Raw genomic sequence first — 12,226 nt, forward strand, 5'->3', positions numbered from 1 at the left:
AACCACTCACTCACCCTCTCACCCACCCACTCACCTACAGCCCTGCTAGAGGCTACCTGGGGGAGCTTTGTCTGTGTGTGTGGTGTGTGTAGTACATAGACACTGCTGCTGCTACCAACAGCACTTGCCCCTACAGCCCTGCTAGAGGCTACCTGGGGTAGCTTTGTCTGTGTGTGGTGTGTGTAGTACATAGACACTGCTGCTGCTACTAGCAGCACTTGCCCCTGCAGCCCTGCCAGAGGCTACCTGGGGTAGCTTTGTCTGTGTGTGTGGTGTGTAGTACATAGACACTGCTGCTACTAGCAGCACTTGCCCCTACAGCCCTGCTAGAGGCTACCTGGGGTAGCTTTGTCTGTGTGTGGTGTGTGTAGTACATAGACACTGCTGCTGCTACCAACAGCACTTGCCCCTACAGCCCTGCTAGAGGCTACCTGGGGTAGCTTTGTCTGTGTGTGTGGTGTGTGTAGTACATAGACACTGCTGCTACCAACAGCACTTGCCCCTACAGCCCTGCTAGAGGCTACCTGGGGTAGCTTTGTCTGTGTGTGGTGTGTGTAGTACATAGACACTGCTGCTACCAACAGCACTTGCCCCTACAGCCCTGCTAGAGGCTACCTGGGGTAGCTTTGTCTGTGTGTGGTGTGTGTAGTACATAGACACTGCTGCTACTAGCAGCACTTGCCCCTACAGCCCTGCTAGAGGCTACCTGGGGTAGCTTTGTCTGTGTGTGTGGTGTGTGTAGTACATAGACACTGCTGCTGCTACTAGCAGCACTTGCCCCTACAGCCCTGCTAGAGGCTACCTGGGGCAGCTTTGCCTGTGTGTTTTGTGTGTAGTACATAGACACTGCTGCTACCAACAGCACTTGCCCCTACAGCCCTGCTAGAGGCTACCTGGGGTAGCTTTGTCTGTGTGTGGTGTGTGTAGTACATAGACACTGCTGCTACCAACAGCACTTGCCCCTACAGCCCTGCTAGAGGCTACTTGGGGTAGCTTTGTCTGTGTGTGGTGTGTGTAGTACATAGACACTGCTGCTACTAGCAGCACTTGCCCCTACAGCCCTGCTAGAGGCTACCTGGGGGAGCTTTGTCTGTGTGTGTGGTGTGTGTAGTACATAGACACTGCTGCTACCAACAGCACTTGCCCCTACAGCCCTGCTAGAGGCTACCTGGTGGAGCTTTGGCTGTGTGTGTGGTGTGTGTAGTACATAGACACTGCTGCTACTAGCAGCACTTGCCCCTACAGCCCTGCTAGAGGCTACCTGGGGTAGCTTTGTCTGTGTGTGTGGTGTGTGTAGTACATAGACACTGCTGCTGCTACTAGCAGCACTTGCCCCTTCAGCCCTGCTAGAGGCTACCTGGGCCAGCTTTGTCTGTGTGTGTGGTGTGTGTAGTACATAGACACTGCTGCTACTACCAACAGCACTTGCCCCTACAGCCCTGCTAGAGGCTACCTGGGGGTAGCTTTGTCTGTGTGTGTGGTGTGTGTAGTACATAGACACTGCTGCTACTACCAACAGCACTTGCCCCTACAGCCCTGCTAGAGGCTACCTGGGGGAGCTTTGTCTGTGTGTGGTGTGTGTACTACACAGACACTGCTGCTACTAGCAGCACTTGCCCCTACAGCCCTGCTAGAGGCTACCTGGGGGAACTTTGTCTGTGTGTGTGATGTGTGTAGTACATAGACACTGCTGCTACTAGTATCACTTGTCCCTACAGCCCTGCAGGAGGCTACCTGGGGGAGCTTTGTCTGTGGGTTACGACTCGTGAGTCTGAGTCGTGTTGAGGTCATGGGACAGATACAGACAAAGCTCCCCCGTGTAGCCCACACAGGCTACTGGGGCAAGTGTTTTTTTAGAATGTGCCACACCCACAGACTCAAACAAGAGACACGGAGGCTCACACACACAGATACACACACACACAGACACACACACAGACACACACACAGACACACACACAGACACACACACACAGACACACACGCAGAGACTCACACACAGAGATACACAGACTCACACACACAGACACACACAACAACAACAACAACCGCCATTCGCCACTAAGTGGCGGTGACGTCACCACGACGCTTGTGCCAGGCCAAGTGCACCTTGAGGCTGCCACGTGAAGTGTCGAACGCCCGCTGGCAGGAGGTCACGGGGCAGACCCAGCAGGTGCCACGGGTCGACTGACCGAGATGACCGAGATGACTGGCTGATGCACCACCTGTGCCCCCTACTGTACCAACTTGCTGTGCTTTAGCCACCCGGCGCTCCGCTCGTTGTTGTGAGCGTCGCTCCTCCGCCCTCCGTTGTTGTTGGAGGGCGACTGCCTCCAACTGCCCAGTAGCGTCCTTCACGAGCCTCCTCCACAGAGGCCGATCTTGACACCGCTGGTACCAGTCATTTGCAAGTCCACTCAGCTCCACGTCCTCCTGTACCACATCACTCCATCTCCTCTCTAGCCCGTGCCGCGCCCGTTCAGCCCCCTCGATCCGGCCGGACAAAAGCTGTTTAGGCATGCGGTGGCTGGGCATGCGGCTACATGACCCAGCCAACGCAGCCTTGCCTGCCGGAGGAGCTCACCGATGGGACTTTGCGCAGATCTTTCAAGGACTTGTGAGCTCCTCACACAATCCAGCCTGCTGGTTAAACCCAGGATGGATCGTAGGCAGGCCAGCCTAAATGTTTCCAACCGGCGAAGATGCTCCACTAGGGGGGTCCACGTTTCGCAAGCGTAGAGAAGGGAGGGAATGACCGTGGCCGAGAAGACCTGAAGCTTCGTGCGGAGCGACAGACCAGGTAGCTTCCACACAGCGTTACGCAACCGATGAAAAGATATTGCCGCTCGACTGATTCGGAGTGAGACCTCTGCTGATAAACTGGAGCCGGTCATGAGCACACTGCCCAGGTATGGGAAACTCTCTACTCTCTCCACAACTGCCCCATCACCGATTGGGAGTTGTGGGGGTGGAGTGCCCGATGGTACAAAATACCCAGGCAGGTGCTTAGTTTTGGTGGGGCTGATGGTAAGGCCCCACCTCTTAGTGGCACACTCCAGTCTCAGCAGCAGCGTCTCCAACTCCTCTTCTGAATGAGCAGCTATTACCAAATCATCGGCATACATAACGTGGTTGACCAATAGGGAGCCATCCCTTGATCGCACCCGGGCGTCGATCAGCCTCCCATTATATCTGTACCAAATGGTAATTCCCCCGGTACAGCTATTGAAGGCTTCACGAACTACGCAGTCGAAATAGATGTTAAATAATGTGGGAGCCAGAGGACATCCCTGTCGCACCCCAAGGTGTACAGGGAAAGGCTCCGACTCCCGGCCACGTAGTTTTACCCGGGCCCGCTCACCATCATGAAGGTCCTTAATGATCGTGAGCAGAGGGTCAGGGACTCCGAAAGCACGAAGAACAACCCAAAGCCCAGTCCTACTGATGGTATCATAGGCCTTGACCAGGTCAATAAAGCAGAGATGTAGGTCTTTTTGGAATTCCCTACACCTCTGCTGTAGCAGACGGACAGAAAATATGGCATCTGTGCAGGACCGCCCTTTCCTGAAACCGCATTGGGGCTCCGCAAGCCTCTCCTCAGCATGCCTAGCAAGGCGATGTTGAATAATCCTTGCCAGGACCTTACCCGGCACACTGAGGAGTGAGATGCCCCTGTAGTTGTTACAGTCGGTACGGTCCCCCTTCTTAAAGAGGGGGACCACCAGGGCATCCTTCCAATCCTGCGGAACCCGTCCAGTGGTCCAGACTGTTGTTATGATGTCATATAGGGCAGTCTGTGCACAAACGCCACCCTCCCTCAGCATTTCGCCTGGGAGATCATCTCTGCCCGGTGCCTTCCCTGGTCTCAGACTCCGGATCGCCCTCAGTACTTCCTCAACAGCTGGCACCTCAGCCAGCCACTCACAGGGGGTGACCTCTTCCAATATTTTAGGCACCGCAGCCTCAGCAGGGTCATCCCCACTTTGTGCCACGATGTTTTATCCTGGCTGAGAGATTTCCCCTCCCCCAGGACCTCACAGAAATGCTCAGCAAATCTGCAAACCTGTTCCTGGGGGTCGGAGATTGGATCACCGTTTCTTCCCCATAATGATGGTAATAGGTGTGGCGCTGCAGGTTACTTTTTTGATGGAGTTTATTAGGGATTTGTGATCGCGGGCCACTGAGGCAGACTCCATCTCCTCAGCGACCCGCGACCACCACCCATCATCCTCGCAGCGCCTCACGGCTCTCCGAACCTCCGAGCGAAGGCTGCGGTAAGCGTCCTCATTCTCCGACGTGGGATGCTGTAGGCGATGAGAGTGGGCCCGTCGCTTTTTCTCAATTAACCTGAACACCTCCTCCGTCAGCCAGGGTTTCTGCGGAGGTCTGGACCGCGTACACCAAAGCAGCCATTGCAGCTGCATGAGTCACAGTCCTAAACCTCGCCCATTTACCCTCGACATCAGGTGGAGTGGGGGACGATGCCAACCCCAGCCGCAAGCGATGATGACATTCTCGCTTGCAACTTTCATCAGCTAGCTGAGACCAGGCCACTTTTGGTTTGAATGGGGGTCCTGGGTGTACACCCACCACCACCGGAGTGGAAGAATGGCAGGCGCATCTTACAGATGACAAGTCGATGGTCAGAGGGCAGATCAGCTCCACGGTAGGTCCTGGTGTCAAGGACATGGGCTCGCATCCGCTGGTCCGTCACTACGTAGCCCGGCAGATGTTCTCGCTTGGAACCCATGATGATGAGTGGTCCTGGGTGTACACCCACCACCGGAGTGGAAGAATGGCAGGCGCATCTTGCAGATGACTAGTCGATGGTCAGAGGGCAGATCAGCTCCACGGTAGGTCCTGGTGTCAAGGACATGGGCTCGCATCCGCTGGTCCGTCACTACGTAGCCCGGCAGATGTTCTCGCTTGGAACCCATGATGATGAGTGGTCCTGGTTGTACACCCACCACCGGAGTGCAAGAATGGCAGGCGCATCTTACAGATGACTAGTCGATGGTCAGAGGGCAGATCAGCTCCACGGTAGGTCCTGGTGTCAAGGACATGGGCTCGCATCCACTGGTCCGTCACTACGTAGTCCAGCAGATGTTCTCGCTTGGAACCCATGATGATGAGTGGTCCTGGGTGTACACCCACCACCGGAGTGGAAGAATGGCAGGCGCATCTTGCAGATGACTAGTCGATGGTCAGAGGGCAGATCAGCTCCACGGTAGGTCCTGGTGTCAAGGACATGGGCTCGCATCCGCTGGTCCGTCACTACGTAGCCCGGCAGATGTTCTCGCTTGGAACCCATGATGATGAGTGGTCCTGGTTGTACACCCACCACCGGAGTGCAAGAATGGCAGGCGCATCTTACAGATGACTAGTCGATGGTCAGAGGGCAGATCAGCTCCACGGTAGGTCCTGGTGTCAAGGACATGGGCTCGCATCCACTGGTCCGTCACTACGTAGTCCAGCAGATGTTCTCGCTTGGAACCCATGATGATGAGTGGTCCTGGGTGTACACCCACCACCGGAGTGGAAGAATGGCAGGCGCATCTTGCAGATGACTAGTCGATGGTCAGAGGGCAGATCAGCTCCACGGTAGGTCCTGGTGTCAAGGACATGGGCTCGCATCCACTGGTCCGTCACTACGTAGCCCGGCAGATGTTCTCGCTTGGAACCCATGATGATGAGTGGTCCTGGGTGTACACCCACCACCACCGGAGTGGAAGAATGGCAGGCGCATCTTGCAGATGACTAGTCGATGGTCAGAGGGCAGATCAGCTCCACGGTAGGTCCTGGTGTCAAGGACATGGGCTCGCATCCACTGGTCCGTCACTACGTAGTCCAGCAGATGTTCTCGCTTGGAACCCATGATGATGAGTGGTCCTGGGTGTACACCCACCACCGGAGTGGAAGAATGGCAGGCGCATCTTGCAGATGACTAGTCGATGGTCAGAGGGCAGATCAGCTCCACGGTAGGTCCTGGTGTCAAGGACATGGGCTCGCATCCACTGGTCCGTCACTACGTAGCCCGGCAGATGTTCTCGCTTGGAACCCATGATGATGAGTGGTCCTGGGTGTACACCCACCACCACCGGAGTGGAAGAATGGCAGGCGCATCTTGCAGATGACTAGTCGATGGTCAGAGGGCAGATCAGCTCCACGGTAGGTCCTGGTGTCAAGGACATGGGCTCGCATCCGCTGGTCCGTCACTACGTAGCCCGGCAGATGTTCTCGCTTGGTCCTGGTTGTACACCCACCACCGGAGTGCAAGAATGGCAGGCGCATCTTACAGATGACAAGTGGATGGTCAGAGGGCAGATCAGCTCCACGGTAGGTCCTGGTGTCAAGGACATGTGCTCGCATCCACTGGTCCGTCACTACGTAGCCCGGCAGATGTTCTCGCTTGGACCCGGCATGCGTCCACGATGTTGTGTGGATGCGCCGATGCCGGAAGAGCGTGTTGGTAATTACAAGCCCATGGGCTGCACAGACTCACACACACACACAGACTCACACACACGCAGAGACTCACACAGAGATACACACACACAGACTCACACACACGCAGAGACTCACACAGAGATACACACACACAGACTCACACACACGCAGAGACTCACACAGAGATACACACACACAGACACACACACACGCAGAGACTCACACAGAGATACACACACACAGACTCACACACACGCAGAGACTCACACAGAGATACACACACACAGACACACACACACGCAGAGACTCACACAGAGATACACACACACAGGCTCACACACACGCAGAGACTCACACAGAGATACACACACACAGACTCACACACACGCAGAGACTCACACAGAGATACACACACACAGACTCACACACACGCAGAGACTCACACAGAGATACACACACACAGACTCACACACACGCAGAGACTCACACAGAGATACACACACACAGACTCACACACACGCAGAGACTCACACAGAGATACACACACACAGACACACACACACGCAGAGACTCACACAGAGATACACACACACAGACACACACACACAGACACACACACACGTAGAGACTCGCACACAGAGATACACAGACTCACACACAGACACACACACACAGACTCACACACAGACTCACGCACAGACACACACACACAGACACACACAGACACACACACAGACACACACACAGACACACACAGACACACACAGAGACTCACACACACATACTCACACACACAGAGACTCACACACACAGAGACACACACAGACTCACACACAGACTCACACACAGACTCACACACACAGACACACACACAGACTCACACACAGACTCACACACAGACTCACACACGCAGAGACTCACACAGAGAGACTCACACACACATACTCACACACAGACTCACACACAGACACACACACACACAGACACACACACACAGACTCACACACACACACAGACTCACACAGAGATACACACACACAGACTCACACACACGCAGAGACTCACACAGAGATACACACACACAGACTCACACACACGCAGAGACTCACACAGAGATACACACACACAGACTCACACACACGCAGAGACTCACACAGAGATACACACACACAGACACACACACACAGACACACACACACGTAGAGACTCGCACACAGAGATACACAGACTCACACACAGACACACACACACAGACTCACACACAGACTCACGCACAGACACACACACACAGACACACACAGACACACACACAGACACACACACAGACACACACAGACACACACAGAGACTCACACACACATACTCACACACACAGAGACTCACACACACAGAGACACACACAGACACACACACAGACTCACACACAGACTCACACACAGACTCACACACACAGACACACACACAGACTCACACACAGACTCACACACAGACTCACACACGCAGAGACTCACACAGAGAGACTCACACACACATACTCACACACAGACTCACACACAGACACACACACACACAGACACACACACAGACTCACACACACAGACTCACACACACAGAGACTCACACACACACACAGACTCACACACACGCACACACACAGAGACTCACACACACATACTCACACACACAGAGACTCACACACACAGAGACACACACAGACTCACACACAGACTCACACACAGACTCACACACGCAGAGACTCACACACACACACACACAGACTCACACACACGCACACACACAGAGACTCACACACACAGACTCACACACGCAGAGACTCACACACACACACAGACTCACACACACGCACACACACACAGAGACTCACACACACAGACTCACACACAGACTCACGCACAGACACACACACACAGACACACACAGACACACACACAGACACACACACAGACACACACAGACACACACAGAGACTCACACACACATACTCACACACACAGAGACTCACACACACAGAGACACACACAGACACACACACAGACTCACACACAGACTCACACACAGACTCACACACACAGACACACACACAGACTCACACACAGACTCACACACAGACTCACACACGCAGAGACTCACACAGAGAGACTCACACACACATACTCACACACAGACTCACACACAGACACACACACACACAGACACACACACAGACTCACACACACAGACTCACACACACAGAGACTCACACACACACACAGACTCACACACACGCACACACACAGAGACTCACACACACATACTCACACACACAGAGACTCACACACACAGAGACACACACAGACTCACACACAGACTCACACACAGACTCACACACGCAGAGACTCACACACACACACACACAGACTCACACACACGCACACACACAGAGACTCACACACACAGACTCACACACGCAGAGACTCACACACACACACAGACTCACACACACGCACACACACACAGAGACTCACACACACAGACTCACACACAGACTCACGCACAGACACACACACACAGACACACACAGACACACACACAGACACACACACAGACACACACAGACACACACAGAGACTCACACACACATACTCACACACACAGAGACTCACACACACAGAGACACACACAGACACACACACAGACTCACACACAGACTCACACACAGACTCACACACACAGACACACACACAGACTCACACACAGACTCACACACAGACTCACACACGCAGAGACTCACACAGAGAGACTCACACACACATACTCACACACAGACTCACACACAGACACACACACACACAGACACACACACAGACTCACACACACAGACTCACACACACAGAGACTCACACACACACACAGACTCACACACACGCACACACACAGAGACTCACACACACATACTCACACACACAGAGACTCACACACACAGAGACACACACAGACTCACACACAGACTCACACACAGACTCACACACGCAGAGACTCACACACACACACACACAGACTCACACACACGCACACACACAGAGACTCACACACACAGACTCACACACGCAGAGACTCACACACACACACAGACTCACACACACGCACACACACACACAGACTCACACACACAGACTCACACACGCAGAGACTCACACACACACAGACTCACACACACGCACACACACACAGACTCACACACACGCACACACACACAGACTCACACACACAGACTCACACACGCAGAGACTCACACAGAGAGAGAGATGTCAGAGTGAGCGGGTGATCAGGGCGTGGCGATGTACACTCCCATGACGCACACAGCGAGTGGTGAGGTGGGTGGGTGGATTAGTGGGTGGGTGAGTGGGTGGGTGAGTGGGTGAGTGGGTGGGTGAGTGGGTGAGTGGGTGGGTGAGAGGGTGAGTGGGTGGGTGAGAGGGTGAGTGGGTGGATTAGTGGGTGGGTGAGTGGGTGGGTGAGTGGGTGAGTGGGTGGGTGAGTGGGTGAGTGGGTGGGTGAGAGGGTGAGTGGGTGGGTGAGAGGGTGAGTGGGTGGGTGAGTGAGTGAGAGGGTGAGTGGGTGGATTAGTGGGCGGGTGAGTGGGTGGGTGGGTGAGTGAGTGGGTGGGCGAGAGGGTTAGTGGGCGGGTGAGTGGGTGGGTGAGTGAGCGAGTTAGTGGGCGGGTGAGAGGGTTGGTGGGTGGGTGAGTGAGCGGGTGAGTGGGCGGGTGGGCGGGTGAGCGGATTAGTGGGTGAGTGAGCGGGTGAGTGGGCGGGTGGGCGGGTTAGTGGGTGGGTGAGAGGGTTAGTGGGTGGGTGCGTGGGTGAGTGAGTGAGAGGGTGAGTGGGTGGGTGAGCGGGCGGGTGAGTGAGAGGGTGAGTGGGCGGGTGAGTGGGTAGGTGAGTGGGCGGGTGAGAGGGTGAGTGGGTGGGTGAGAGGGTGAGTGGGCGGGTGAGTGGGTGGATTAGTGGGCGGGTGAGTGGGTGGGTGAGTGAGTGGGTGAGTGAGAGGGTGAGTGGGTGAGTGAGAGGGTGAGTGGGCGGGTGAGTGGGCGGGTGAGTGGGTGGGTGAGTGGGTGGGTGAGAGGGTGAGTGGGCGGGTGAGTGGGTGGATTAGTGGGCGGGTGAGTGGGTGGGTGAGTGAGTGGGTGAGTGAGAGGGTGAGTGGGTGGGTGAGAGGGTGAGTGGGCGGGTGAGTGGGTGGATTAGTGGGCGGGTGAGTGGGTGGGTGAGTGGGTGAGTGAGAGGGTGAGTGGGCGGGTGAGAGGGCGAGTGAGAGGGTGAGTGGGCGGGTGAGTGGGCGGGTGAGTGGGTGGGTGAGTGGGTGGGTGGGTGAGTGAGAGGGTGAGTGGGCGGGTGAGTGGGTGGGTGAGAGGGTGAGAGGGTTGGTGGGCGGGTGAGTGAGTGAGAGGGTGAGTGAGCGGGTTAGTGGGTGGGTGAGTGGGTGAGTGAGCGAGTTAGTGGGCGGGTGAGCGGGTTGGTGGGTGGTGATTCTTATTCTCTGTGTCTCTGTGTGTGTGTGTGTCTGTGTGTCTGTGTGTGTGTCTGTGTGTGTGTGTCTGTGTGTGTCTGTGTGTGTCTGTGTGTGTGTGTCTGTGTGTGTCTGTGTGTGTGTGTCTGTGTGTGTGTGTCTGTGTGTGTCTGTGTGTGTGTGTCTGTGTGTGTCTGTGTGTGTGTGTGTGTGTCTGTGTGTGTGTCTGTGTGTGTGTCTGTGTGTGTGTGTCTCTGTAGAACATCGCGGACCAGTTCAACCCCGGACTGCGTTCGTTCCTTTCAGCCGGACGAACCTACGAGAAGTCTCTCTCCAGTGAGACACGGAGACACGGAGACACACAGAGACACAGACACACAGGGACACGGAGACACGGAGACACGGAGACACAGACACGGAGACACAGACACGGAGACACAGAGACACAGACACAGAGAGACAGAGACACGGAGACACGGAGACACGGAGACACTGAGACACGGAGACACAGACACGGAGACACTGAGACACTGAGACACTGAGACACTGAGACACGGAGACACAGACACGGAGACACAGACACGGAGACACGGAGACACAGACACGGAGACACGGAGACACAGACACGGAGACACGGAGACACAGAGACACAGACACAGAGACACGGAGACACAGAGACACGGAGACACAGAGACACAGAGACACGGAGACACAGAGACACGGAGACACTGAGACACGGAGACACTGAGACACGGAGACACAGACACGGAGAGACAGACACGGAGACACGGAGACACAGAGACACGGAGACACTGAGACACGGAGACACGGAGACACAGACACGGAGACACAGACACGGAGACACAGACACGGAGACACTGAGACACTAAGACACAGGGACATGGAGACACGGAGACGCGGAGACACGGAGACACGGAGACACGGAGACACGGAGACATGGAGACACAGGGACATGGAGACACAGAGACATGGAGACACAGGGACATGGAGACACAGGGACATGGAGACACAGGGACATGGAGACACAGGGACATGGAGACACAGGGACATGGAGACACAGAGACATGGAGACACAGGGACATGGAGACACAGGGACATGGAGACACAGGGACATGGAGACACAGGGACATGGAGACACAGAGACATGGAGACACAGGGACATGGAGACACAGGGACACTGAGACACAGGGACATGGAGACACAGGGACATGGAGACACAGAGACACGGAGACACAGGGACACTGAGACA

The 12,226-nt window shown here is 55.3% G+C and overlaps 1 long non-coding RNA gene across 1 annotated transcript in view; it reads left to right on the forward strand.

Moving 5' to 3' along the window:
• Positions 1-12,226, forward strand: part of LOC144955121 (uncharacterized) — a 61,871-nt gene that overhangs the window by 34,725 nt on the left and 14,920 nt on the right. Inside the window, exon 2 of the long non-coding RNA XR_013641512.1 lies at positions 11,217-11,292. This is a non-coding gene — a long non-coding RNA (uncharacterized LOC144955121). The remainder of the gene's footprint in view (positions 1-11,216; positions 11,293-12,226) is intronic.

This window comes from Lampetra fluviatilis, unplaced genomic scaffold, assembly GCF_964198595.1.
Source record: "Lampetra fluviatilis unplaced genomic scaffold, kcLamFluv1.1 SCAFFOLD_267, whole genome shotgun sequence".
Lineage (NCBI taxonomy): Eukaryota > Metazoa > Chordata > Hyperoartia > Petromyzontiformes > Petromyzontidae > Lampetra > Lampetra fluviatilis.